The sequence below is a fragment of the Heterocephalus glaber genome, unplaced genomic scaffold (assembly GCF_053883595.1).
Source record: "Heterocephalus glaber isolate CG9 unplaced genomic scaffold, H.glaber_assembly_v1.0 deba00001531, whole genome shotgun sequence".
In the NCBI taxonomy this organism is placed as follows: domain Eukaryota; kingdom Metazoa; phylum Chordata; class Mammalia; order Rodentia; family Bathyergidae; genus Heterocephalus; species Heterocephalus glaber.
This window is the reverse complement of record NW_028258329.1, coordinates 12,652,891-12,678,687: the sequence shown is the minus strand read 5'-3', so window position 1 is coordinate 12,678,687 and position 25,797 is coordinate 12,652,891. Positions and strand designations below refer to the sequence as shown.

At 43.6% G+C, this 25,797-nt stretch overlaps 1 pseudogene; it reads right to left on the bottom strand.

Annotated features, from left to right (window-relative positions):
* Positions 1–12,944: 12,944 nt before the first annotated feature.
* On the bottom strand, positions 12,945–13,763 carry LOC101715240 (SWI/SNF-related matrix-associated actin-dependent regulator of chromatin subfamily A member 2-like; annotated as a pseudogene).
* Between the last annotated feature and the right edge of the window lie 12,034 nt (positions 13,764–25,797).

Below are 25,797 nucleotides of genomic sequence, written 5' to 3'. Positions count from 1 at the left end.
ATTCCAAGAAAAATGTTCACCTTTGTTTTGGGATATTTCTCCATTGCTATAATTGTCACCTGGGATGCTAGAACTCAGAGAGAATAAATACCAAATGAGCATTTGATATCAATTAGTTGGTTCATACCAATGTCCCTGGGTTTGGATTGGAGATGTGAATAAGAAGAGAAAGTACAACCTTTGCTACCAAGTAGCTTATCATTCAACTTGTGATTCCAGTACAGGGTAAGAGTCATCTCCAGACTTTTCCCCATATTACTTTGGGGCATTTAGAGGGGTTGGAGTAGAGATAGTATTAGGGAAAGGCTGCCTGGAAAAGGGAAACTCAGTTGAATTTTGGGATGGGGAAAGTAATCATCCTATCCTGTTAAAATTCCCAGGCTGGTGGGAATGGGATTACTAGAAGAGGCCAAGTAGATAAAACGTCCCTGGTGTGTTGGGAAGTTCTCCAAGAAGATTGCTAAGAGTAGGGACACACCCACAGTGGTGATCAAAATGTACAGTGTTATGGCTTGTGTTTAGAAGACTCCCCAAAGCCTCATGTGGTCATAGGTGGGGCTTTTTCAGAGGTGGCTGGATCTAGAGTGTGTGATGTTGGAATTGATTCATAGTATAATGCTAGGATCAAGGGCACTAGGATTATGGGTGTGAGTGCTACCTGCCCTAAGTAGCCTGGATGAGATATAAGGAATAGAAAGAGCTGTGGTCGTCTCTTGTTGCTTTGCTACCTCCTGCCTGCCATGAACAGTTTCTCCTCTGCAATGCCTGTCTGCTGTCCACCCTGCCTTGGAGCCAGCTGATTATGGACTGAAACATCCATAAACTGTGAGCTAAATGAACCTTTCCTCCCTTAACTTGTGGGTGTTGGGTATTTTGTCTCAGCTATGAGAAAAGTAACTAAAATATATGGTAAATGTTTAAATTAAAAAAAATTATTATAGTAAACAACACTTCACTACGAATCCCCTTAATATACTTATCCCTTCATTCTTTCCACTTTCTGAAGCAGTTCTGGAAGTCCTCTTTCATTGAGTGTCTTTAGTTGTGCTGTTGTGGCTACCTTGACATCTTGAATCATTTAAAGCATTTACCTTTTGCTATCATCTTGACTTTGAGGAAAAGCCACAAGTCACATGGTGCCAGATCTGATGAATAAAGTGTATGAGGACACACAATAATGATTGTACAAGCCTACATTTCCATTGGATGGCACTTGACAACAGCATTCACTGTATTTTTGGTCATAGGTAAAGACACTTATGAAAGAAGACTTCCAGAGCTGCTTCAGAAAGGCCCAAGAATGATGGGATAAGTGTGTTCAAAACAAGAAGGAATATTTTGAAGGGAATTTTGACAACATGTCTGCTACTGTAATCATATTTTAAAAATGTAAACATTTACTATATAGTTTGATCACCCCCTTGTACGTACATACAAATTACACTGAAAAGGTTTTCTGGCCTCAATACACCATGGGCTTTGGTTAATGGCATGGATCACAGGCCAAAACTCAGTGCAACACTTTGGGTTCTTTGGACCCTTTTTCAAGGCTTTATTGCAACTCAGGTGTTCAGGAAGGGGGTTAAGAAAATGCCAAAAGAGGAACATAGACATACCACAGGGACATCTGGGAGCCACAACCTTGCTTGAAAGATGAAAGCTTGGTTGTTTTGCAAAGATGTTCAAATGGACTAGAAAAGTTAAAAAGCTCCTATCTGCAGAGCTTCTCACCATTTCAAAATCAACTCCTTCACCCTGCTGGGGTAATGATCCCCAATTTGCTAGTGTGCAAACTGAGGTGTGAAGACTTGGAATGAGTTATGTAAAGGATCTGGACCTGAACCCAGGGCTCTGGTCCAGCTCCCATGTTCCCTCCACTTACAGCTGCATACTAAAACCTTCCCAGACAATGTGTTTTCTGCAGAACTCAAAGGGAACATCCTTCTACTTCTGTAGAACCTTCTATTACTTAAAGATGAAATGAGTTCTAGGTCAATGTTGTCTTAAATTTTGTTGTTCAATTCTTCATACTTCCATTCCAAGTCCAATTTGAAATCACAATTATGTAGTTCACCTTGTTTTAGAGTTTGTTCTCTGAATATTGAGGAACTCATCATGATAATAGGGGGAAGGTGGGAGGAAGATCTTGGCTTGTGTTAAGGAGAAAATTTGTATTTTGCTTGTTCACTTTGGGATGCTCTAATGTGAGATCTCAACCATGAAATCAGGACTTTTTGGAGTCAGGAAGGGGAAGAGACAAGAGAAAGGTGAGAGAATGTATGTGTCTGGTCCCCCAGGACACTCCCAGGCCCAAGCTCCACCTGGCTCCACGTTGGCTGAGTGGAAGCAACTATGTCTCAGTCACTTTCTTGTCACTGGGACACAATATCCAACACCCACAGCTTACAGGAGGAGAGGCTTACTTTGGCTCACGTTTTTAGTCTCTAGTGGAGTCCACTGGCTCCATGGCAGGCCAGTGTGGCAGAGGGGCATAGTGCAGAAAAGCTGCTCCCTTCATGGTGGCCAGGAAGCAAAGAGTGAAAGGAGGAGCCAGGGAGAAAGATACACTCTTCCAGTCATGCCCCAGTGACCTGTCTCCCCTGACCAGGCTCCACCTCCTAACAGCAAGTCAGCTATAGCATCCTCATGGATCAGTCCTCTTCTGAAAGCCCCACCTATGCATGCATGAAGCCTTTGAGGGACATTCTTGATATAAACTATGACAAACTCATACCCAGCTACTATCTGAATTAGGCTGAAGAAATTAGGATGCACAGTGGTGACTCTGAAAGTCCTGTAGGGAGAAATGCAAGAATACTTTGTCACTGATAGGGATGGTTTTCCAAAAGTATAAGAAAACTGTAGAAATAAAAGGAATGAACAATGTATTAGTCAGCTTTCTCATTGCTCAACACAATCCTCAACACTCACAATATGCAGTAGAGGTTTTATTTGGGTCATGATTTTGGGGGATTCAGTCTATGGTCAACTGACTCTAAGGCAGAAATATCATGGAAGAAGGGTGCGGCAGAGCAAATTTGCATAGTTTATATCAGCCTAGAAGCAGAGCAGGGGAACAACACCAGAGCAAGGGGCAAGGAGCCAGACATAGATGCCACGCCCATGCCTCCATGACCCACCCAGGCACACCTAGAAAGATGCTCCAACAACCTTCTGGGTGAATCCCAAGGCATTCAAATAGACACTCTACATTAATCGCCGAAAACAAGCCACTGTTTATGGCCACTGCCACTTCCACCAGCACTATCTTAACCACCTCTTCTATTGTTCCTAGCACCGCCAGGATCATTAGCACAATGACACATCCAACTGCCACCACCACCTCGAAGCCCATTGCCACCACTGCCCTCATTGCTGCTGTCTCCACCACCACTACCAGCACCACTTCCAAAACCTTCCTCTTTACCACCACCACCATCTGTATCATTGCCACTGGGTGCTTGTAAGGCAGGGACCATGCTAAAGGCTTTAGGTGGATTCGGTCCCTACCTTGTGCCTATGCAGTAGAATTATTAGTCCTGATGAACAGTGGAGGGGATTAACAGAGAAGTTAAGCAATGTGCCCTAGCTCACACAGAAGAAAGCTGGAGAGCCAGGGTTCCCACCCAGGTCTCTGTAAAGTACGGTTTTTCAGAAAGCCGCATTGCTGGGGGAGAGGCATATGCTCAGGCTTGTTTACACACAACTGGACCATGCTGTTTGGCTGTGAGGGGCTCCTTGTGGACTATAACTAGGGCCGACAATCTGTTCCCCTTTCTTTTTTTGACTTTCTTTCACACATTCTGGATCATATGGCTTTTCTGGTCAGGAGAAATAAAAATGTTTTATGTTCTTGGTTTTCTGAGTGGTGGATGTTACTGTTTGCACACAGTTCTGGAAGCAGATGGAGCCTGCTAGGAATCCCAGATTCAAACTTGAAAGTTCTGTGAAAACACTGCAAACATAATTCTTTCCTCTGTGCCTATGAGAGACAAAGAAGGGGAGGGGGGAGAGAGAGAGAGAGAGGGAGAGTCCAGAGACACCGTTGCTCTGTTTTTGGGGTCTGCTTGTGTCAGGACCTCCCACCTCTTTGGGCCTTTTGGGGTCTCTGTGTTTTCTAATTCATGAGTGAGGGGTGCTGCCTCCTTCCTGGTGCTACCAGCAAATGCTTGCTGAGCACTTCCACGTGGGTGGCCTTCTCTGTGATTGAACAGGACATGTTTCTCTCCTTGCAGAGTCCCCTTTTGATGACGGAATCAGGTGTGTCCATGAAGCCACAATTCATTGCCAGGTGTGCCATGTAAACTTCAGCTACCGCTCAGTGTGGGTAGAGAATACCCTAAAACTGTTATTTCTGAAGTCAATTCCCCTGCATTTAAATGGCAGCTCAGAGCACTGCTGAAATCACCCATGGTTAAATTGAATTGCAGCTTGATTAGGGTCCCGACCCATGATAAATCAGCAGAGAAATGGCTTTGGAGTGGCATGTTTGGCCCAAGGCGGACTGCCTTGTATTCTGGATGCGTGTGGCTCAGGATCCACAGAGAATGTTGCTGTGGAGACCTCAGAGTCGACATTGTACCAGAGGCGGAATTGGAAGAGGCATTTTCCATAGTCCTGGTTTTCAGTTTTGAGAACTGTTCTCTTGGCTACTGTGTGCACCATCTTCCATCCTTGTCCCTTATTCTTTGTCTTGTCTAAGCTCTTCGGGTGCACATGACAACCCGAGAAGGTGGTGGTGGAGTTCAAGGGGGAAGCCTGTGTTTGCTTTGCCCCTGCCTCTATCTCTTTTGGTTGAGTCATTAGTTTCTGGAGCCTTGTTGGTAAAATAGGAATACCGCAACCATCTCACTTATCAAGCAGGGGTGTTTGAAGGACTGGAAGAAATAACAATCATCAAAGCTCTTCTCGTGGAATAAAGCACTGTTTAAGGTGTGCTGGTCAATCTTGACTGTCAGCCTGACTGGAGTTTAGGACACTCCTGGGGAGGTGCAGATTGTGAGGGCACCACTGTATCAGTGGGTTAACTCATGCTGTGTTCATAGCCCAGTGGCCTAAGAGCAGGTGGGGCCTCATTGGAGGAAGTGGATCCTGGGAGCTGTGGCCTTGGGCACTATTTCTAGTCCTTGTTCCCTTGTTCTCGGTCTCTTCCCTGATCTCTGCTTCATGGATGCCACGACCTGAGCAGCTTTCCTCTGCCATACCTTCCACAATGGTATTTCTGCCTTAGACCCAGACAACCGTGCACTAAAACTTCTGAAACTGAGAGCCAAAAACAAACCTTTCCTCCTTTAAGTTATAGGTGTCGGATATTTTGTCTCAGCAATGGAAAGGTGACTAGTACAGACATCTGAGCATTAATATTTCTATTATTATTATTATTTTGTGGTTGCTTTTCAGAGGCAGATGTCACCTTCACAAGCTGGTGGATATAATGTTAGTGGTTCTTGACCTCTATAACCTTGGCTAAATATTTAGAGCCCAAGTAGTTTCATCAGTAGAATTGAGGAATGTCAGTACCACTTCCTTGGGCTTATGACCTTATATGTTAGGCTCCAGAGTCAGTATGCAAAGCTGGTGTACAACAGGACACACCCACTGGTGAACAAAAGTCAGAGGTGGAAGAGGGAGGAGAGGGTTCAATCATTCACCATGGTCGCTCTTAGTGTGTGATCATAGCTTTTACAAATGTTCTTGATTTTCTACTCTGTAGATTTTTCACAATGGAAACCTAAATTTTGTGTAAAGCATTACCTTTAAAATTCAGAGGATTTAATGAAAAAAATCAAACTCATACCTGTACCTTATCTCTGACCCACTTCCTCCCCAGCAGCTGCCCCTGGAGCTCGCCTGGCCAGCTCTGCTGTAGGCTTGCTGGAGGGAGGCCCAGCACAGCTGCTCAGTGACATTCTCCAGGAGAATGTGGGGGCCTCACTCCTGTCTGGAGCTCTGTGCTGCTGGAGAGGCCAGGCTGGGCTGTCTCTGTCGATCTGGGGTGGCTTGGGGGTTTAGCTCCGAGGCCCACCAGGGAGAAGCAGCTTTCTTCCTTGCCATGGTTAGATCCTCATTTGGTCCTGAGCAGGACTGGGGATGGAGGGGCTGTGGGAGATGGGGATACTGTACGCATGCACCTGTCTACCTTGATCTCAGGCCAGCAGCCACAATGACACAAGTGTCCTTCACCTGGTGACGTAAGAGGGAAATTAGCCCAGTTTTCCTCAAGAGCGTGAGGACCCCGGTGACTCTACAGGTCCTTCAAATCCTTGCAGTAGAAATTTCTTAGCATCGGCACAGAATTTTCTCTTTCACATAAATCCATGTTTTTGTTAATCAGAAGATCTTATTTTTCAACCTGATATATGACAATATGATTTAGAAAAAAAAGAAATAGAAATTCAGGGTATAAAAGGCTGATGTGGACCAGCATGGCGCTTCCTTTCCTTTTCTGTTTGGGAATGGCAGGTCACGCGTGGGCACATGTGACAGGCTTCCTGGTACTTTTCCTTGTGGTCACAGCATGGGCTGTAGGTCTGGGAAGGCACTGGCATTCCGGGGTGCCCACCAGGCGCCAGACCTGTCCACAGGCTCTGCCACCTCAGCCCACAACAGCCGTGCCAGGCTGGGTGGCTGTCCTGCCCTGTCTTCCCTTATGTAGTGTCCCCTTTTCCCAGAGGAGGGAAATTAACACAAGTAAGCAATCACCGTGCAGGACCTGAACCCAGGACTGACTCCCCAGGTGCAAGATTTTGTGGATCCCATACCTCCTAGCTGCCCCAGGCCCCGCAGGAGCCCTGACGGCAGAGAGCCTTCCGGAAGTCAGATGTTGAGAGATGGAGGGAGAGCTCTGGCCCGGGGGCACACAGCCATGAAGGAGGCTGGTTTTCCTCTGGCCACACCCTGAGGACATGTCCTCTCTGCTGGCTGGGACAGACACACCGCAGGCATCTGCCCGGCAGAGACAGGAAACATACCTGTGGTTCAGAACCTCTCTCCTTGCTCTGTAAATGCCATTTACAGCTGGGTATGAAGGAGAAAATGCAAGAAGACAGGAAGAAGAAAAATCAACAGACACACGGCAGCATCTTGGGAGGTAGGGTCACAGGCTGGGGAGAGAAGGCAGGCCCTGGCCACGGGTCAGGGCACAAACACAGAGGCCCCCAGGAGGCCTGGGCTGCTGGAAGGAAGTACGCCTAGCTGGCCTGGGGGAGAGGAGGTCACCCCGTGTCTCTGCCATGCTTGGAGACAGCTTTCAATGTAGAGCGAGGATTCCAGGCTGCAGGAGGACAGGGGTGTTTTGCAGAATAGTCCGAGGCTCCAGCATGGCGCTTCTGGCTCTGGCCTCTCGCTGGGCCTAATGCAAAGCTCAAGGCTAGGCAGCAGTGACCTGTAGGCCAGGAGGGACCCTAGGTTCAGATTCAGGGGTGCCTGCAAGGGCTGGGGAGTGGGGCCCTCAGACCCACCCTCTTTCCTCTCGCCTTCGGTAGTTACAGCTGGTGCTGTTGTCTCAGGTGTGTTGGGCAGTCTGTTGGGTGTGGAGGAAGCTTCCCACGCTGGGATGGGCTAATTGTCCCCAGGCTGAGCGAGGCTGCTGAGTTACAGGGGAGTAGTTCCAGTGTATGGGAAAGAGAAGGAGAGTCCCCACTTGGGGCAGGCAGGGGGCCCGACCGTGTACTGTCACCTCCTGGAGTCCTCAGGTCACCCTCTCCTCAGGTGTTTGCACACACAGGTGAGGAAACCCCCCACCCCTGAGCTGGGTCTCAGAACAGCCACATGACTGTGAGGGCTGCTTCGGCATCCCTGCAGGGTTCCCATGTGGATACTGGCCCAGAAGTGAGGACGTTCTGGGGCCTGCTTACTAACTTGTAGGATTTGGGAGCTCCAGTGACACCATTCTGTCACTGTGCCTCACAAAGAGGAGAGAATGGGAGGTCAGAAGGCCCTGGGCTGCAGCCCTGGCTTCCTGGATTCCCTGGGCAAAGCTGTAAGCTTTCTAAGCCAGGCCATCAGAAGATAATTATAACAACAACGATGGTGATGATGTCGACTTTTCTTACTGCTATGTTTATTGTAGAGCTAGAGGAGGAGGCACCGATGCGAATGTGACTCTGTCCTGTGGACTGTGAACCATGAGTCACAGGTGAGATGGGCTGAATGGTGTCTCCCCAGAATTCAAGTCCTAGCAATCAGTGCCTCAGAATGCAACTGTACTTGGAGAGAAGGTCTTTAAGGTGGTGATTCAGTCAATCTGAGATCCTTAGAGCCAGCACTGATCTCTGATGGGAGAGGAGATTAGGAAGCAGATCCACACAGGGATGACCAAGTGGAGACTGGGGGAGGAAGTGGCAGAGAGGCCGCCCTGCTGAAGGCCTGACCTCAGACTCCAGCCTTCAGAATGATGAGAAGATCCATTTCTATTGTTCAAGCCACGCTGTCTGTGTGACTTTGCTATGGCGGACCTAGGAAACCAAGAGCATGTGTTAGGCATGACTGTCACCAGACAGATGGAGAGACACCAGCAGCTGGAGCTGTGGCGATGTGGGCAGTGACAGGAGGGGCTAAACTGTCAGCTGGGTTCAGTTGAGGCTTCATGGAGGAACAGACTCAGCCCTTATTTTCTAATCTGTGAAATGGGGATGATAATAGTTCCTCACTCAGAACTGTCAAGAAGGCGAGATAAAGAAATTCCTGTGAAGTCCTGGGCACAGCACAGGGTCTCCCCATACTGGTTTTAAATGCTCTTCTCTGATCCATTTCCCTAGCACCAAAGTCACTCATAAAGTCTCAAAACCAAACCAAACCAAACCAGCAGAGACTTCAAGTCAGGTCCCTCAGTTGGCACAGTTATGTGTGGCCACATCCTCAAAGTCTCCTGCTGCAGGTGACAGCCCTCATTGGGGGCTTGTTAGTCGTTCTACACAAGGGTTGGGGGCCAGGCCTATTTCGGCCTGTTTTCCATTTGTCACATTGACTGTCAGGCCTGTCTTTCCTTCTCCAGTTATTAGTTCATGCCTTTTATCTTTTATGCATCTGGCCTTCAGCTGGCTGTTGGGGATGGGGCAGGCAGCAGTGCACAAGATAGATGAAGACACAGCTCCTGCTTCACATGGCATTTATCTTCTGGCAGTCTGTGAGGGCTTTGCCTACCTCTTGTTTAGGTCCTCTGGCTGGGGTCATTCTCATCTAGGGGCAAAGTGGAGCAGAAAGGCTGTTCTGGCTACCTGCACAGCCCAGGCCCTGTGATACACTGCTGAATGTGACGGTTGATCTAATTGTCATCTTGACTGACCTGAGAGCCACCTAGGGGATCATAGCCACACATCTGGGTGTGTTGTCATGGGTCATGGAGGAGTGACCCACTAGGTGTGTCTAAGTCTGGTCCCTCACCCCTTCCTCTCTGGTACTTTTCTTTGCCTTATTCTTTTTCCTGACTGCCATGAGCTAAGCAGCTTTGTTTTACCATGGTCCTTCTGCCATGATGTTCCTGCCTTGGAGCCAGCTGACCATGGACTGAATCTCCTGAACTGTGAGCCAAATCAAACCGCTCCTCCTTTAAGTTTGAAGTGTTGGGTATTTTGTCCCAGTGATAGGAAAGCCGACTAATACACTGAACATGTGCTCAGTAGGAGGATGACATTTGCCATGGGCACCAGTGGGAAGCTGGAGAAGGAGGCCCTGAAAATATAACAGCAGGTCTGGGATGGCTGCCATCAATAAAACATGTTTTTAGTCTTGCTTTTATCTTAATACCCACTGTAAGGAAAATTGCACAGTGCACACTAATCATAGCCAGTGCCTAACAAAAGGAGTGTAGCTTTTAAATTAAGGCTTCTTGCCTGAAGCTTTGGAAGGCTGATATTGTGCAGTCTGGATTGGCTCTGGAGCTGATGTTGGCTCTTGATCTAGGACAACAGCATCTCCTTAACCTCGTTCCTGCACCACCATGAGGCAGTACTAATCAACCATCCAACTCTGCTGATCTCAAGCTCTGACTCAGGGAACCGGTACCAGCTGGAGTGAGCACAGGGATGGAAGCTATTTAATGTCTCACTTGAGTCCTAGAGGCTTTTATGGTGGCCTTGGCCCAGCTCCCAGGACTACATTTCCGGAGGGGGTGCCTTGAGCTGCCTCATCAGATCCATCAGAACTGGACAGCGTTTTGCAGTGTAGATTCCTGCATTCTTCCTGGGAGCAGGAAGCAGCATCCCCAGGGAGTTCGTAGTTCATAGAAGTTGCTCAGGTGATTCTTCTAAAGATGTTGCTAACCACTGTCCCAGGGATGGCCTCGAGTGTTGGTGTCTTCTTTTTGGGCTGTGTGCTAGAAGAAGGGCTCTGGGTGCTGTCAGAACACAGACTTTTTAAGCCCGCCCTGTGCAGGACTAATTCTGGCAAAGACCACTGTTTTGGAACAGAAGGTCTTGTTTGTGCCACCTAGGGTAATAAATTGTTGGCTTTTGGGTGTCAGGGGCAGGATCAGCTAGGAACTGAGAGTACAGGCTTCAACAGTCCTCTGTACAGGTCCAATCTCAAACCTGCTGCTTTCTGGCTGTGCAACCTTAGTCCTTTCTGCCTTAGTTTTCTTAGCTTAGTAAAATGGGAATAATCATAGTGCCCACTTTGTTACCCTTGGTTACCAGGAAATTCCCTCCCCTCTTTCTTGCCTCCTTTCCCTTCTCTTCTCCCTTGCTTCTCTTTCCTGATCCCTGATCCAAGAATCCCTGCCTGATCAGCACATGCCCTAAATATGCTCGATTTACGTCATGATGGTCAGCTTCTGTGAATAACAAGACGTTAGACCAGCAGAGCCAGGCCGGTTCAAACTAACTTGGCTGCCCTCTTGACTGCTGATTGCTCTCCAGTTTTAGTAACACTTCTTCATATAAATTTCCCACCTGCCAGTGCCATGAAAGTTTGTAGTTTCCATGACAACCCCTGGAACTGGCCAAACATGGTCAAGGGAGAAAGGACAAACAAAATTCTTAGAGACACAGTGATGGCTTCCTTGAAAAGCCTCACATATTCTGCCCCTCCCATCCTGTGAAAGCACATGAACTCACCTCTTTCACTTGCTTGTGTGTGTGTGTGCGTGTGTGGGGGAGTGGGAAAATGATCTGAGAGTTTGACTCCTGGGTCTTGTCCTTCTTTGGCCACTAAATAAAGTTCTATTCTTGGCTGGAACCACCTTTGTGGTGATTGGATCTGTTCTGAAGGGTTAAAGAACTGATATTCGACTTGGCAAAAATTGGTTTAACAGTCTCATAACCACTGTGAGGATTAAATGCATTAATAATATTAAGCCCTTAGAATGATACTCAGTCTGAACTAATAGCTTACCAAATGTTTGCTTTTTTATTTTGAGACAGGGTCTTGCTATGTAGTTCAGGCTGGCCTTGAACTCACTATGTAGGTTCTGGAACTCATGGTGATCCTCCTGCCTCAACCTCCCAAGTACTGGGATCACAGGTGTGCACCACCCCACCCGACTTATTCTCCAACTTTTGGGAAGCCCATAATATGGTAAAATGAGCCAAAGTTTATAGCATATGTGGTCAGTACATTTTTATGTAATTCCTGACCAATTAGAAATAACTAAAAGAAATCCTTTAATGAAATGGAGACCAGATGGGTAGTAGATATGATACAAACCTCTGCTTCTTAATTACAAGGGATTTGTCCCTGGAGGACATTTGGCCATGTCCAGAGACACTTTTGGTTGTCATGGCTGGTGAAGGTTACAGATGCTACTTGCATCTGGAGGGTGGAGGCCAAGGATGCTGTTAAATATCCTAGTGTGCAGGACAGTTCCCAAAGAATTATCTGACCCCAAATATCAATGGTGCCATGGTATGAAACCGTTGCCTTGGTAGGAAGTGGATCTTACGGAGGAAGAGGTGTGGGCTTAGAGCTCTGTGGGACAGGAATTTGCTTTGTGACTCCAGAAGGTCTGCAACAAGGGGCCAAACCTGTGGATGTTATGGTGCTGTCTGACAGTGCAGAGACTAATAAGGCCTTCTTAGAAGGGCTGCTGCAAGTTATTTAAGATAATGTAGATAATAAAGTGGCAAATGCAGGACCCAGCAACTACCAAAGGAAGATTAGTTCCTCATTCCTGACTTTGGAGAGCTATTTTTTAAAAAAATTACTGGAATTTTATTTGCCTCAGGCTTATGACTTGCAAGCAAAGACAATGTCCAAAGAAAGCAAAGATTAAGTACATGTTAGGGAGGAGACAATACACATTGGTAACACAGGAAATCAGGTGGACAAAAGAAGCTATCCAGTACACTATATAGATTGCAATATTCAATAGCATTTTCAACAAAACTTTTAAAAAACCAAGATCAAAAACATTAAGCAATGTTTACTGTAGACATAAATCTTCTACAATTCAAAAAGTTTTTCAGATCATAGAGCATAATGTGGAAAAATGTATATGTAGGTGAAATCTAACTACTATACATTTATCACTTATTCAAGTTGCTTATATGTACCACAGTGTAAAAAAAAAAAACGGAGCAAATAAAAATCTCGAAAATTGCCTGATGAAAATTAAAATAGCCAGTGGCTTTTAATGGCTTCTCCTGATTACCAGTGCTACAAAATACAAACATCTCATCTGAAAAGGTGATGAAACCACGTACAAACAGTTACCAAATTAGACTCGCCCAATAGAAATATATTATTCACCCTCATTTTCCATCAAAAGCTTTTGTTTTAATCTTTGAATCTTTGGGGCCCATTAGGTCACATAATGTCACAAATATTTGCATATGGTTTTTACTCCATGATATCATATGTTTGTCTGGCACTATTCTAGAGCTAGTTTATAAGATGATGAGGAGGGCACAGAAAGAACCCTGGGCCCAAGTGACAGGTAAACTTACTGGGTAGAAATGAGAGAGGAGAGGAAAGTATTCAATTCTACCATGGATAAAATGTCCACACGATCACTCATCATCGGCCCCACTTGCTTCTGACTGTTTTCATCCTGTTCTTTGTCACTGTCACAATCATTCACTACAGGCTTTGATTTTCCTTGATTTGGCCTTTTCTTGCCTTTCCCTTTGTCCTGGCCTTTCTCATCGTTTTATTGAGTTTGATTTTCACCTTAACAGATTTTGCCTCAGACTCAGACTCCTGTTCTTCTTCCTCTTCTTCATTTCTTTCCTCCTCACTTTCTTACTTTTTGCTGCACACTCTTTTTTTTTTTTTTATACCAGGGATTGAACTTGGGCCCTTGTGCTTGCAGGTAGGTAGTGGAACCACTGAGCTAAATCCCTGGCCCTCTGCTGTGCACTCTTAAACACTAACTATAAGACAATGGAGTCTTCATAGCTGTAGGATCCCTTCAAGCTGAACGTCTGAGCGTTGTGGCAGAGAAGCACAACATCTTTCTCCAGGTCGCCCAGGCTCCAGGACTTATGATTATAAATTCTTTCCATTATTTTTTTTTTTTGAAATCCACTGGCTTCCTAATTAATTCATAGTATTCTGGTAACTCTTCCTTGGAAGGTAATTGAACGAAGACTTCACTGAGCTGCCACCCTGAACTATCTTTGTAGTTGATCACAGTATCAGTGATGGCGTTCATGTTTTGTCAGTTTGAAGGGATTTGAGGACAGATTCTCAGCTGGAGGGCGGCCTCTCCTCTTCTTACCTTTTTCTACATCTTCCTTCGCAGGACTTTCATTCACATTTCTTTGTCTTTTTCTTTTCTACAGCCGTACTTCCTCTTCCATTTCTTCCAAATTGCTGTCTTCGATGGCCTTTCCTGGAGAAGAGCTCCTTGGTAGACTCTGGAGCAGCCTGGAGATGATGGCTCCTCCACTTGATGAATACCTTCTCCCTCAGCAGCCCCTACTATTCAAGTACTGCGTCTTGAGAGGAACCAGGCCCCTCATTCCGAGTTCAAGTCTTCCATGGAGATACAATTTGCCCTTAGTGCTTCAAAATCTCTATTTCCTGTACTTCTCTTTGGAGTTATCAATTGGGATTTCTGCTATCTTAGTGGAGGCCCCAAATTAAGCTTAACATTTTTCTTCCAACCAAGAAAATATATCTTTTTGTGGCTCCTTCTGTCTCATCTAAGGGTGGCATCATTTTCCCCCAATGATCCGGGCTGGAGACTGTCAAAATCATCATTTTCCTTTATCACATCCCACAGTTTTAGCAGTCACCTCATAGTTTACTTCTAACATAGTACTTGAACAGGTCTCCTCTCTTTGACCAAGTCTCTCTGGCAGGATAAGATGTCAAGAGTTATTTTTTTATTCTCCCTTCTGTATCCATAGGAAGATTCTCGGGGTGTTAACTTTCCATTGCTGGTCTCATTTTTCAATTTTAAAATCATTTTTATGGTGTTCTGCTGAGTTCTGTCCAATTTTCTCAAGTCCTCCTGTTGTGGAACTAGATTCAGGCATCTCAGGGCCAAGGAAGGGGAGAATTAGCACAAAATTCCTCCACCAACACTTCCATTGCAGTCATGTGTGTGCCTGCAGAACAGCAGCTCATCCTGGGGACACAGCCTAGCCTGGCCGGCCTGGGCCTCTCCCTGCTGCTTCACATAGATCCCCTCCTTCCAGCTTTACAGCTCCCTTCCCTCCCGTTTCCATCATGAAGGATCATGAATGATAATGAACATGGAGAAAAGTGAAAACAAGATTTGGGAAAAAATTATTTAAAAAATAGGCATAAGAAAGCTATAGTTACAAATAAAATCAAATAAAAAAGACAAGGAGGATTTTGGTAGGAAAGAGGAGAAAATAAATGGACCGTTATATAGAATTCAAGGGGCAACTTTGGGTATCCTGGAGGAGGGGAGTGTATGGTAGGAGAGCTGTGTGGTCACACGGCTCACAGGAGCTCACATCTGCCTCCCTGGACGCCTGACTGGATCACCCTCGGAATCCACTGCACAAGCCCTGAGGCCCCGCTTTCTGCCAGGAATGAGGGGGAGGGGGCAGTTGTCAGATCCTGGGCTCTGCAATCAGGTGGCTTTATCATTTACTGCACCGAATAACAGAGGGACAATGACCTCCCTCTCCCAGATTCCAGCTTTGCAAAAGTAAGATTGTAAGATAATGGTACTGATGATACCTCTTCCTAGGAGTGTGTGGTGAAATAGTACATTGAACTCAGCCCTGGACACATGGTAATGCTCAGTAAATACTACTACTGATGATGATGATGACAACATGACTCACTGATCCTAAATATCTGCTCCTATCTGTCTGTCTGTCTGTCTGTCTGACTGAATGTACCTGAAAAGCTAGAATAAATAGCTATTTATGGACACATGTGTATATGCACACACATACACACATATGTGTATTTTAGCTTTTCACATGCATACAGCTATGTAGTTGTGACCTGAAGCCAGTTTCTGTGCCTTTATCCCACTCTTGGCTGGGTGACACCATGTTGGTCCTGGCCATGGTGGGAATATTTTACAGCATGGAAATTGGCCAAGTTATACATCAAAGATTTTTCCCTCTCCGAGAGCCAATTTACCAGCATGCTGTGTGTGTGAGTACCTTGAGTTTCCAATGAGATTCTGAGTTCCTCCAGGACTTGATGTGCTGCTTTTGCCCTTTGATGCCCGCAGGGCCATACATGTGTCTTTTATACAGTAAGCTTCAAAGGATGGTGTGGGGCAATAGGACAAAGGGTGAGTGGGTGAAAGCAGAGAGAGGTGCAGCAGAAGTGGGTTTAATGAAAGGGAAAGGAGAAGCTGTTATGGAAAGACTGGTAGGTGAGCAACCAGGAGGGAGGAAAAGGCCAAGGAGAGGGATTGTTTGGGTGAGTAAAATGGTTTGGTGACAGGCATGAAGGATTTAGAAGTAAAAATTCCAGACAGAAAACAAAATTCAGGCTGAGAAATGATGCCACAATGATTTCTGACCAGTGCCGATAGCATGTTTTTTGAGTTCCATCTTTTAGATGAATGGCATTTTTCAAAATGTTGAGACAATTAAAGAGTGGTACTGATCCTCTAAATTTGCATAAATACATTATATGATAGAAAAATGTCCAGGTGTATATATTAAATCACTTTTTTGAACAGGGTGATTTTTTTCTTCCCTTTTGGCTTATGGGCACTTTCCATCTTTTTCTATTAAAATGCTTCTTTAATTAAAAAATGTAGAACATTTGTCCACATTAATCTTTCCAAATATATATACACACATATGTACTACATCTATGCAGTAGTCTTTACTGATAGCGCTGGTTTTAGGGTCGTGCTTTTCTTTTTTTTGTATTAAATTCTTTTATTGGTACATTGTAGGTATACAACACAATTACATTTCTCATTGGGAATTGTACCTTTACATAATGCATCTTGGTTCTTGTTTTTCCCCCATTCCTAGCCCTCTCTTCACGCCCTCCACCCTTCCCTATTTACAAAGACTTTATTTCCATTTTTTCCATTTCTCATCATTTTTCCTTTCCCTTCTTTCCTTTCCCCTGCCCCTCCCACTACCCCTACCCTTTTGGACCTTTTCTCCCTATTTTACATGATCGATTATTCATTCTAATCATTGGTACATTTTAGGTATACAATATAATGACATTCATCATTGGAAATTTGCACCTTTACATAATCTCTCTTAGTTCTTATTTTTCACCCCTGCCCAGCCCTCCCTTCAACCCCTCCATTCCTCCCTATTTACAAAGATTTTGTCCCTATTTTTCCATTTTCTCATATTAATCCCATTCTCTTCTATCCTTTCCCCAACCATCCCACTTCCTTTCCCTTTGCCCCTTTTCTTCCTATTTCACATTACCTATTATACATTTTAGTCCTTATTTACACTTTCAGTTTCTCACACCAGAGAAACTATTCGGTATTTATACATGTGTGTCCTATTTATTTCACTTAAGAGTATTGCCTCAATGTGCATCCATTAGCTATAAATGTCTCTAATTTCTCATTTTTTATGGCTGAGTAGTACTCCATTTTATAAAAAAACCACATTTTCTTCATCCAGTCTCCAGTTGATGGGCATTTGGGCTGTTTCCAAGTTTTAGCTATCACAAACTGTGCTGCTATGAACATGGGTGCACATATATCACTGTGGTATGATTCTTTGAATTCTTTGGGGAAGATCCCCAGCAGTGGAATAGCAGGGTCAAATGGGACTTCCAGTCCTAGTTCTTTGAGGTATCTCCATACTGATTTCCACAGTGCTTGCACCAGTCTACACTCCCACCAGCAGTGGAGCAGAGTTCCTCTTTCCCCACAGCCCCGCCAGCATTTGTTATTGGTTGATTTCTTGATAGCAGCCATTCTTTCTGGAGTGAAGTGGAATCTCAGCATTGTTTTCATTTGCATCTCTCGAATGACCAGTGATGTTGAACATTTTTTCATGTATTTATTTGCTATTTGTACTTCTTTGTGTGAGAAATGTCTGTTCATTTCAGATGCCCATTTTCAGATTGGGTCTTTAAATTTGGGAGGTCTGATCTTTTTAAATTCTTTATAGATTCGAGATAGTAGACCTTTGTTTGAAGAAGAGCAGGTGAAGAATTTTTTCCCACATTGTGGGTTGTCTCTTCACGCTGCGGGTGGTTTCTCTTGCTGTGCAGAAGCCTTTTAATAAGAAGAGATCCCACTTGTTGATTGTTTGTGCTAGTTCACAGGCAACTGAGGTTTTGTTCATAAAATATTTTCCTACACTGATGTCTTCAAGGGTTCTACCTAACCTCTGTTCCAACTGGTTCAGAATTTCTATTTTAATATTTAGATCTTTAATCCATATTGATTTCAGTTTAGTGCATGGTGAGAGATATAGGTCTAGTTTTAATCTTTGACAAGTTGAACCTCAATTTTTCCAGCACCATTTATTAAAGAGGCTATCTTTCCTCCAGTGAGGGTGTTTGGCTCCTGTATCAAAGATTAGGTAGCTGAGTATGACTGGTGTTGTTTCTGCATCTTCTAATGTGTTCCACTGGTCCTCAGGTCTGTTTCTTGGCCAGTACCATGCTGTTTTTATCACAGTAGCTTTGTAGTATAGTTGCAGGTTGAGGATTGTGATGCCCCCTGCCATGTCTCTGTTACCTAGAATTGCTTTTTCTATTTTGGGTCTCTTCTTGTTCCAAATGAATTTTTGGATTGTTTTCTCAAGGTCCATGAAGTATGCTGCTGGGATCTCAACTGGAATTGCATTAACTCTATATAGCAGTTTTGGAACTATGGCCATTTTCACTATATTAATCCTTCCTACCCAGGAGCACGGGATGTCTGTCCATTTTCTGATATCATCTTCAATCTCTCTTTTCAGAGTGCCATAGTTTTCAGAGAAGAGGTCTTTGATTTCTTTCATTAGGTTGATTCCTAGGTTTTCCAGTTTTTTGGATGCTATTGTGAAAGGAATTATTTGCCCTATTTCTCTCTCAGTGAGTCTGTTGTGTGTGTAGAGGAAAGCTATTGATTTTTGTGTATTGACCTTGTAACCCGCTACTTGACTGAATTTGGTTATTAAGTCTAGAAGACTTTTGGTGGAGTTCTTGGGGTCTTCTATATAGAGTATCATGTCATCTGCAAATAATGACAATTTGGCTTCTTCATTTCCTATTTTTATTCCTTTTATTTCTTTTTCTTGTCTAATTGCCGTGGCTAATGTTTCCAGAACTATATTGAACAAGAGTGGTGATAGTGGACATCCTTGTCTTGTTCCTGAGTTTAGTGTGAAGGATTTCAGTTTTTGACCATTTAGTATGATATTGGCTGTTGGTTTTTCATAGATGGCTTCTATCAGTTTGAGGTAGAGACCATCTATTCCAATTTTTTGTAGGGTTTTTATCATAAATGCACGTTCTATTTTGTCAAATGCTTTTTCTGCATCTATGGAGATGATCATATGGTTTTTGTCCTTGGCTCAAATGATATAGTGTATTACATTGATTGATTTGTGTATATTGAAGCACCCCTGTATCCCTGGGAGGAATCCCACTTGATCAGAGTATATGATCTTCTTGATGATCTTCTGCATTCCATTTGCCAGTATCTTATTAAGGATTTTTGCATCTATGTTCATTAGTGAGATTGGCCGATAGCTCTCCTTTTCAGTTGGGTCTTTCTCTGCTTTTGGGATCAAGGTGATGCTTGCTTCCAGGAATGAATTTGGGAGTATTGCTTCCCTTTCAATTTCATTGAAGAGTTTAAACAGTAGTGGCAGCAGTTCCTCTCTAAATGTCTTGTAGAATTCAGCAGTGAAGCCATCAGGGCCCGGGCTTTTCTTAGTTGATAAGTTTTTAATTACATTTTCAATTTCATTGGTTGATATTGGGTTGTTTAGAATTTTTAGGTCTCCTTCTTTCAACTTGGGTAATTCATATGTATCTAGGAATCTGTTCATTTCTTCTGTGTTGTCCATCTTATTGGCATACAGGTTCTGGAAACAGGTATTGATGATCCTCTGGATTTCTGCTGGGTCTGTTGTAATTTCACCTTTTTCATTCCTAATTGCATGGATTTGGGTCTTTTCTTTCCTTTTTCTGACAAGGTTGCTTAAGGGTTTGCCAATTTTGTTTATTCTTTCGAAGAACCAACTCATGGCTTCATTGAATTTTTTGGTATCATTCTGTTAGTCTCCATTGCATTGATATCTTCTCTGATCTTTATAATTTCCTCCCTTGTATGAGGTTTGGGGTTGTCCTGCTCTTCTTTTTCTAGAAGCTTGAGGTTCAGCATCAGGTTGTTTAATTGGGCTTGTTCTGCTTTCCTAATATGCGTATTCACTGCTATGAATTTCCCTCTTAAGGCTGCTTTTGTGTCCTATAGATTCTGTTATGTTGTATTGTCATTGTCATTTAATTGAAGGAACTGTCTGATTTCTTGTTTAATTTCCTCTGAGACCCATTGGTTATTCAGAAGTGTGTTGTTCAATTTCCATATGTTTATGAAATTTTTTGAATTTCTTTTGCTATGGATCTCCAATTTCATCTCACTATGGTCTGATAATATACAGGGGATAACTTCAATTCCTTTGGACTTACTTAAACATGTTCTATGTGTGAGTATGTGGTCTATTTTTGAGAATGACCCATGTGCAGCTGAGAAGAATGTGTATTCTGATTTTGTGGGGTGGAAGACTCTCTAAACATCTGTTAAGTTCATTTGTTCAAGAGTTCAATTGAGTTCTAGTATTTTATCACTTATTTTTAGTCTAGTTGATCTATCTATTTGTGACAGTGGGGTGTTGAGGTCCCCCACTACAATTATATTAGTGCATATATGACTTTTCATGTCTGTTAATATTTGTTTTATATAGTTGGGCGCACTAGTGTTTGGTGCATAGATATTTATGATTGTCATCTCTTCCTCTTGGATACTTCCCTTTACAAGGATGTAGTGTCCTTCTTCATCTCTCTTAATCAGTGTTGGTTTGAAATCTACTTGATCTTCCAAGAGGATAGTTACTCCTGGTTTTTTTCGGGTTCCTGTCGCATGGAGTATTGTTTTCCACCCTTTAACTTTCAGTCTATGAGTTTCCTTTTGAATGAAGTGTGTTTCTTGTATGCAGCATATTGTTGGATTTTGCTTCTTGACCCATTCTGCCAGTCTATTTCTTTTGATTGGTGAATTGAGACCATTAACATTGATGGTTATAACTGAAACGTATTGACTTGTCCTTGCCATGACTTTTTCTTTTTGTTGGGTTCTCCCCCTTTCCATTTAATTTCTTGTCCTGCCACATGGGTTCATTCTGCTTTGCTTCCTGGGGTTGTGATCCTCAATGTCTGTTCCTAGGCTATTGTGTAAAATTCTTTGGAGTGCTGGTTTGGTATTCATGAAGTTCCTAAGGTGCTCTTTGTCATGAAAGTATCTTATTTCTGCATCCATTTTGAAAGATAGTTTTTCAGGGTACATCAATCTAGGTTAGAGGCTGTTTTCTTTTAGGGCTTGGAATATGTCACTCCAAGGTCTTTTTGCCTTGATGGTTTGTGTTGAGAAGTCTGCTGTGATTGTGATGGGCTTTCCTTTGTATGCGATTTGTTTCTTTTCTCTGACTGCTTGTAGAACTTTGTTCTTCTGTTGAGTTTCTGGAATCTTAACAATTATATGCCTATGTGTAGATTTTTTTTTTGATCAAGGCTACTTGGAGTCCTATATCCTCCCTTACCTGTATGCCAAGTTCTTTCCCCCTGCTTGGGAGGTTTTCTGCCAGTACTTCTGTGAAGAGTTTTTTTTATGTCATCTCTCCTGTTTCTTCATTGACTCCAATCAGTCTTATGTTATTCTTCTTTGCATCGTCTAGAAACTGCTGGATTGATTTCTCGTGTTCTCTTATAATTTTGAAGCAATTTTTCTTTTCCTGGTCATTAATTGCAATCTTATCTTCTGTATCTGAAATTCTGTCCTCACATTGGCTCATTCTGCTGTGTAGACTTTTAATGGAGTTTTTCATGTCCTGGAAATCTATTTGCATCTGTTTTATGGATTCCATTTGTTTCCTATGTTGGGATTCCATTATGTTCCTCAGCTCCTCTCTAGATTTATTAATCATTTCTTGCACTAGGAGCACAATTTCTCCTGTTATCTGAGAAATTATTTCTGATTTCATTTTTTCCAGATCCCCTTTTGTTGCCAGTTCAGTGGGTCCAGGTGGTTGAGTATTAGAGTGTTCCATCTCATTTCCCTTTGGGGTTGCTGTAGGTGATCTGGAAGTCTGGTTTTGGGACTCATTTATGTGTTTTCTGATTTCGACTCGGGGGGTCTGTTGGTGCCTGCACGGATTACCTCCTCTGAGCTGGGAGAGGTGGGACAGGGGCTGGGAGCAGCAGTAGGGATGGTTGCCCAAAAGCCCTTTCTTGTGGGCTGGGAGCAGTGGTAGGGATGGTGGCTGGGAAGCCCCTTCCTCTGGTCCAGGAGTGGTGAGAGGGATGGTGGCCCAGAAGCCCCTTCCTCTGGGCCAGGAGCAGTGGGCGGGCAGCTCAGAAGCCCCTACCTCTGGGCCAGGAGCAGTGGTACTCAGTACCGTGGTCTGATGGTCCAGTGTCCTCTGCGTCTTTATAGTGTGGAACCAGGTGGCTGTACAGAGGAGTGGGGGTGGGGGTGGTCCAGTAGATTGTTGCTGGGGCGTGGGCTGATTCAGCATGTTCCATGCAACTGGGGACCTCGGTAGGGTGTGTGCCGACCTGTCTGTCTGCAGCGGGCTGATTCCCTTTCTTAAGATTGTTAGCAAAGTAGTTAAGAAAAGACTTGTGGGCTAATAAAGTATTTCTGTTGATTTGCAAATTTACCTATACAGAAAGTCTTGAATCAATGCAACAAATCACAGTTATAATACTTGAATGTTTTGCAAATTGCTTTAGGTTGCTCTGTGAACTGAGGCTGCCCTGAAAGATGAAGTTGTTGGCATCAGTGTTGGAGCAGGTGTTATGTTATTGAATGGTGACTCTGCAGAGCAGCTGGGAAAGTTGAGGGTTCCATGAGAATGACAGGACAATTCCACACATACCAACCTCCCGGTAATGGGACAGTGGCCATCTAAAGGTCCCCAGGTCCCAGGACAGCTCTCCCTATGCAGTGTCTAATGAGTGGCAGGTGCTAGGACACAGGCAGGTGTTCTGGTGGCAAATCCTAATTCCCAGATGGCAGATGCATTTCTGCCCTCAGGGAGGAGCTTAGTGGGAGGTGGAGGAAGTGAATGACATTACCCGTGAAGTTCGGGTAGAGCCCAGAGTGAGCAGGCATGGGAGAGAGAGCTAGGAGCCTCAGCCAGTGGCTGAGGTCATCTCCTAGAAGAAGGAATTTTGGAAGTTGGGAATTTTTTCCATTTTCCATTTTCCTGGGTGGCAAGACGGTGGATTGATGAAGAGCCTGGACTTGAGCTAGAGCAAAGGGGTTTAGGCTCAGGCTCTCCATGGGTTTTGGCTGGGTTACCTTTTACTCTGCACTGCTATTCACCCACCTGTGAAGTAGACACAGGAAGAGTCCCTACCTCAGAGATAGAGCTGGGGATTAAATGATCTAAGAGATGTGAGGCATTTAGAGCCATGCCAGGTGCTCAGAGGTGCTGTGGAAATGATCTGTGTATTGTTCCCTGGTGTTTCTTTCTTCTTCTTCCAGGGCTTACACCCTGGCTGTATATGGGGACTGATTTGGGACACAGGGATCAAATGTTTCAGATGAAGTTAGTAATAATTATTTTTGGGTGGTGGTAGGAGGTAGCCTTGGAAAAGGGACACATCCTAAAGCTGCAGCCTTCCTTGTCTCCCCCTCCCCTCCTCTTCCCTCCTTTCTCTGCCCACATTCAGGTTGCCAAAGCTTTCTTCTACCCCAATAGTCTCTCTTTCTGCAAGGATTCTTTCACTAGCAGATATGAAAAAATTACACGAAAAGGACTAATTGTTGTTGGCTTATAAATATAAAAATTATTTTTGCCTTTATTACCTTAATCAACTGTCAGAACAGATTTTTTTCAAAGGATGAAAAAATCCAAATCCCACATTCAAATGAAGGTCTTGCTGAAGGTCATGTTCTCACGCTTGTCCCGAGTACACGTGTATGGACAGGTCTCTGGAACAGCTTTGTTGGGTCAAAAAGCATGTGTATTTTGAATTTTGATGGAGACACCCAAAATGCCCTCCTTGAAGCCTGCACCAGTTTTCACTCCCACATCCAGCACACAGTGATCCTCATTTCTTATACTTTGGCAGCAGTCTTCAAATTTTGCTAATTTGGTGGATTGAAGCTACCGCATCATTTAAAATAACATGTCCTTATTTAGTAGTAGGGTTGATCATCTTTTCATGTTTCTTTTCCATTTGTATTTATTTTTGAATATAATTTGTAGTTTTTCTCCTACTGATATGTTAAATCCATATACCCTGCTGAATCATTTGAATTTCCCTTTTGTTTCTTTTATTATATGTATATTTTGAATTATTTCCTTAGTGGTTGGTCCAAGCTTACCATTAGCATCTTAATTTATAAAAATGTAGTTCGGGGGCCGGGGATTTAGCTCAGTGGTTTCGCCACCTGCTGTGCAAAAGCAAGGACCCAAGTTTGATCCCTGGTACCAAACACACACAAAAAAACCAAAAGTGTAGTTCAGGTTAATACCAATTTAATCTTAGTAGTGTATAAAAACATTGTAAAGTAGATATCTCTGTTCGTCTTCTCATCTTTGTGCCTTTATTATCACCATTTGCACATCCTATGTTCCCATCAGCATTAAGCATTTATAATCACCCTTTTTAGTTCTATTGAGGTACAACTGACAAATAAAAATTGTATATATTTAAGATGCAGAATATGACATTTTGATGTACACATTGTGAAATTATTCCACAATCAAGCTAATTGATATTTCCATCATCTCATATAGTTACTTTTTATTTCATGTGTATAGTGTACTCTTAGGAGATTTCTGGATAGCATTATGTAAGTGAAATAAGCCAGACACAGAAAGACAAATACTGCATGATCTTGTTTGTGTGCAGAATCTAGAAAAGTTGAATTTATAGACAGATGGAGGAGAAAAGTGCTTACTAGAAGCAAGGGGTAAGAGAAATGGGGAGATGTCAGTCCAAGGGCACAAACCTTCAGTTACAAGATGAACAAGTTCTGGAAATCCAATGTACACCATGGTGACTATAGTTAATAATGTATTACATAATTGCTTTTTAAATCCTTTAAAATATTTTGTAACTTATAGACTTTTTGTTGTGGCCTGAATGTGCATCCCTCTTTGCCCAAATTCATGTAGATGCCTGTATGCATCAGCTTTCCTATTGGTGGGACAAAATATCTGACACCCACAAGTTCAAGGAGGAGAAGTTTATTGTGGTTCATCCTTTCAGAGGGTTCAGTCCATCTTTACTGGTTCCAAGGCAAAAACATCACAGAGGAAGAGCCTGGTGGTGTAAAGCAGCTCACTTCATGGTGGTTGGGAAGTAGGGCCCAGGGGAAGAGTGTCAACAAGAGATATACCCTCTAAGGTCATGCTGCAGTGACCCACCTCCCCTAAAAGGTCACATTCAGCTGTGAATCCACCGATGAATACAGAACCCCATGAACTGATCACCTCTTCAGAAGTGTCTTAACCCTGGGTGTCCAGCTGACAACTGAGATTATTTGGCAGACAGCTCTGATCCTCGGTGTGAGTGTATTTAGAGGCAGAGCCTTTTGGGGGTACGAAGGGTAAACGGGGTCAGAAATATGGGGATGTAAGCCAACAGGGCTGGTACCCTTGGAAAAGGAAGAAGCCCCAGCATTCTCTCTTGGGCATGCTCAGCATAGCAGAATATGGTGGCCATTTACAAGCAAGGAAGAGCACCCTTTCTAGGAATGAAATAGTTGGCACCTTTATCTTGGACATGGTAGTCCAAGTGATAAACTTCGACTGTAATAAATTGTACTCAATCTGTGGCATCTTGTTATGGTAGCCCGAGCAGGCTAACATACTTTTTAAATATACTTTTATAAATTTTTGCATAATTTCCTACTTTATAAAAATGTTTAAAATCACTTTTTTTTTTTAACCCAGTTGTGTTTTAAATCAGATAAAATTAAGGACCTACAAGCATACAAAAACTAAATTTGCCTGTCTTTTCTATTCACTTGTGCAATGACCTTTACTGTTCTATCTCTTCATGTAGGTTTGAGTTACTCACTCATGCCTTTTCATTTCTGCCCAGAGGACCCTGCTATTTCTTTCAGGGTGGTCTGTTAGTGGTATGTATTGGGAGCATTCTCCAGTTCTCAGGTAGGTAGATTACACCTCCTGCCCCTCCTGCTGTACAGTGCCTCAGGGTTGGGGAGACATAAGAGCCCAGAGCCTTCTCAGACCC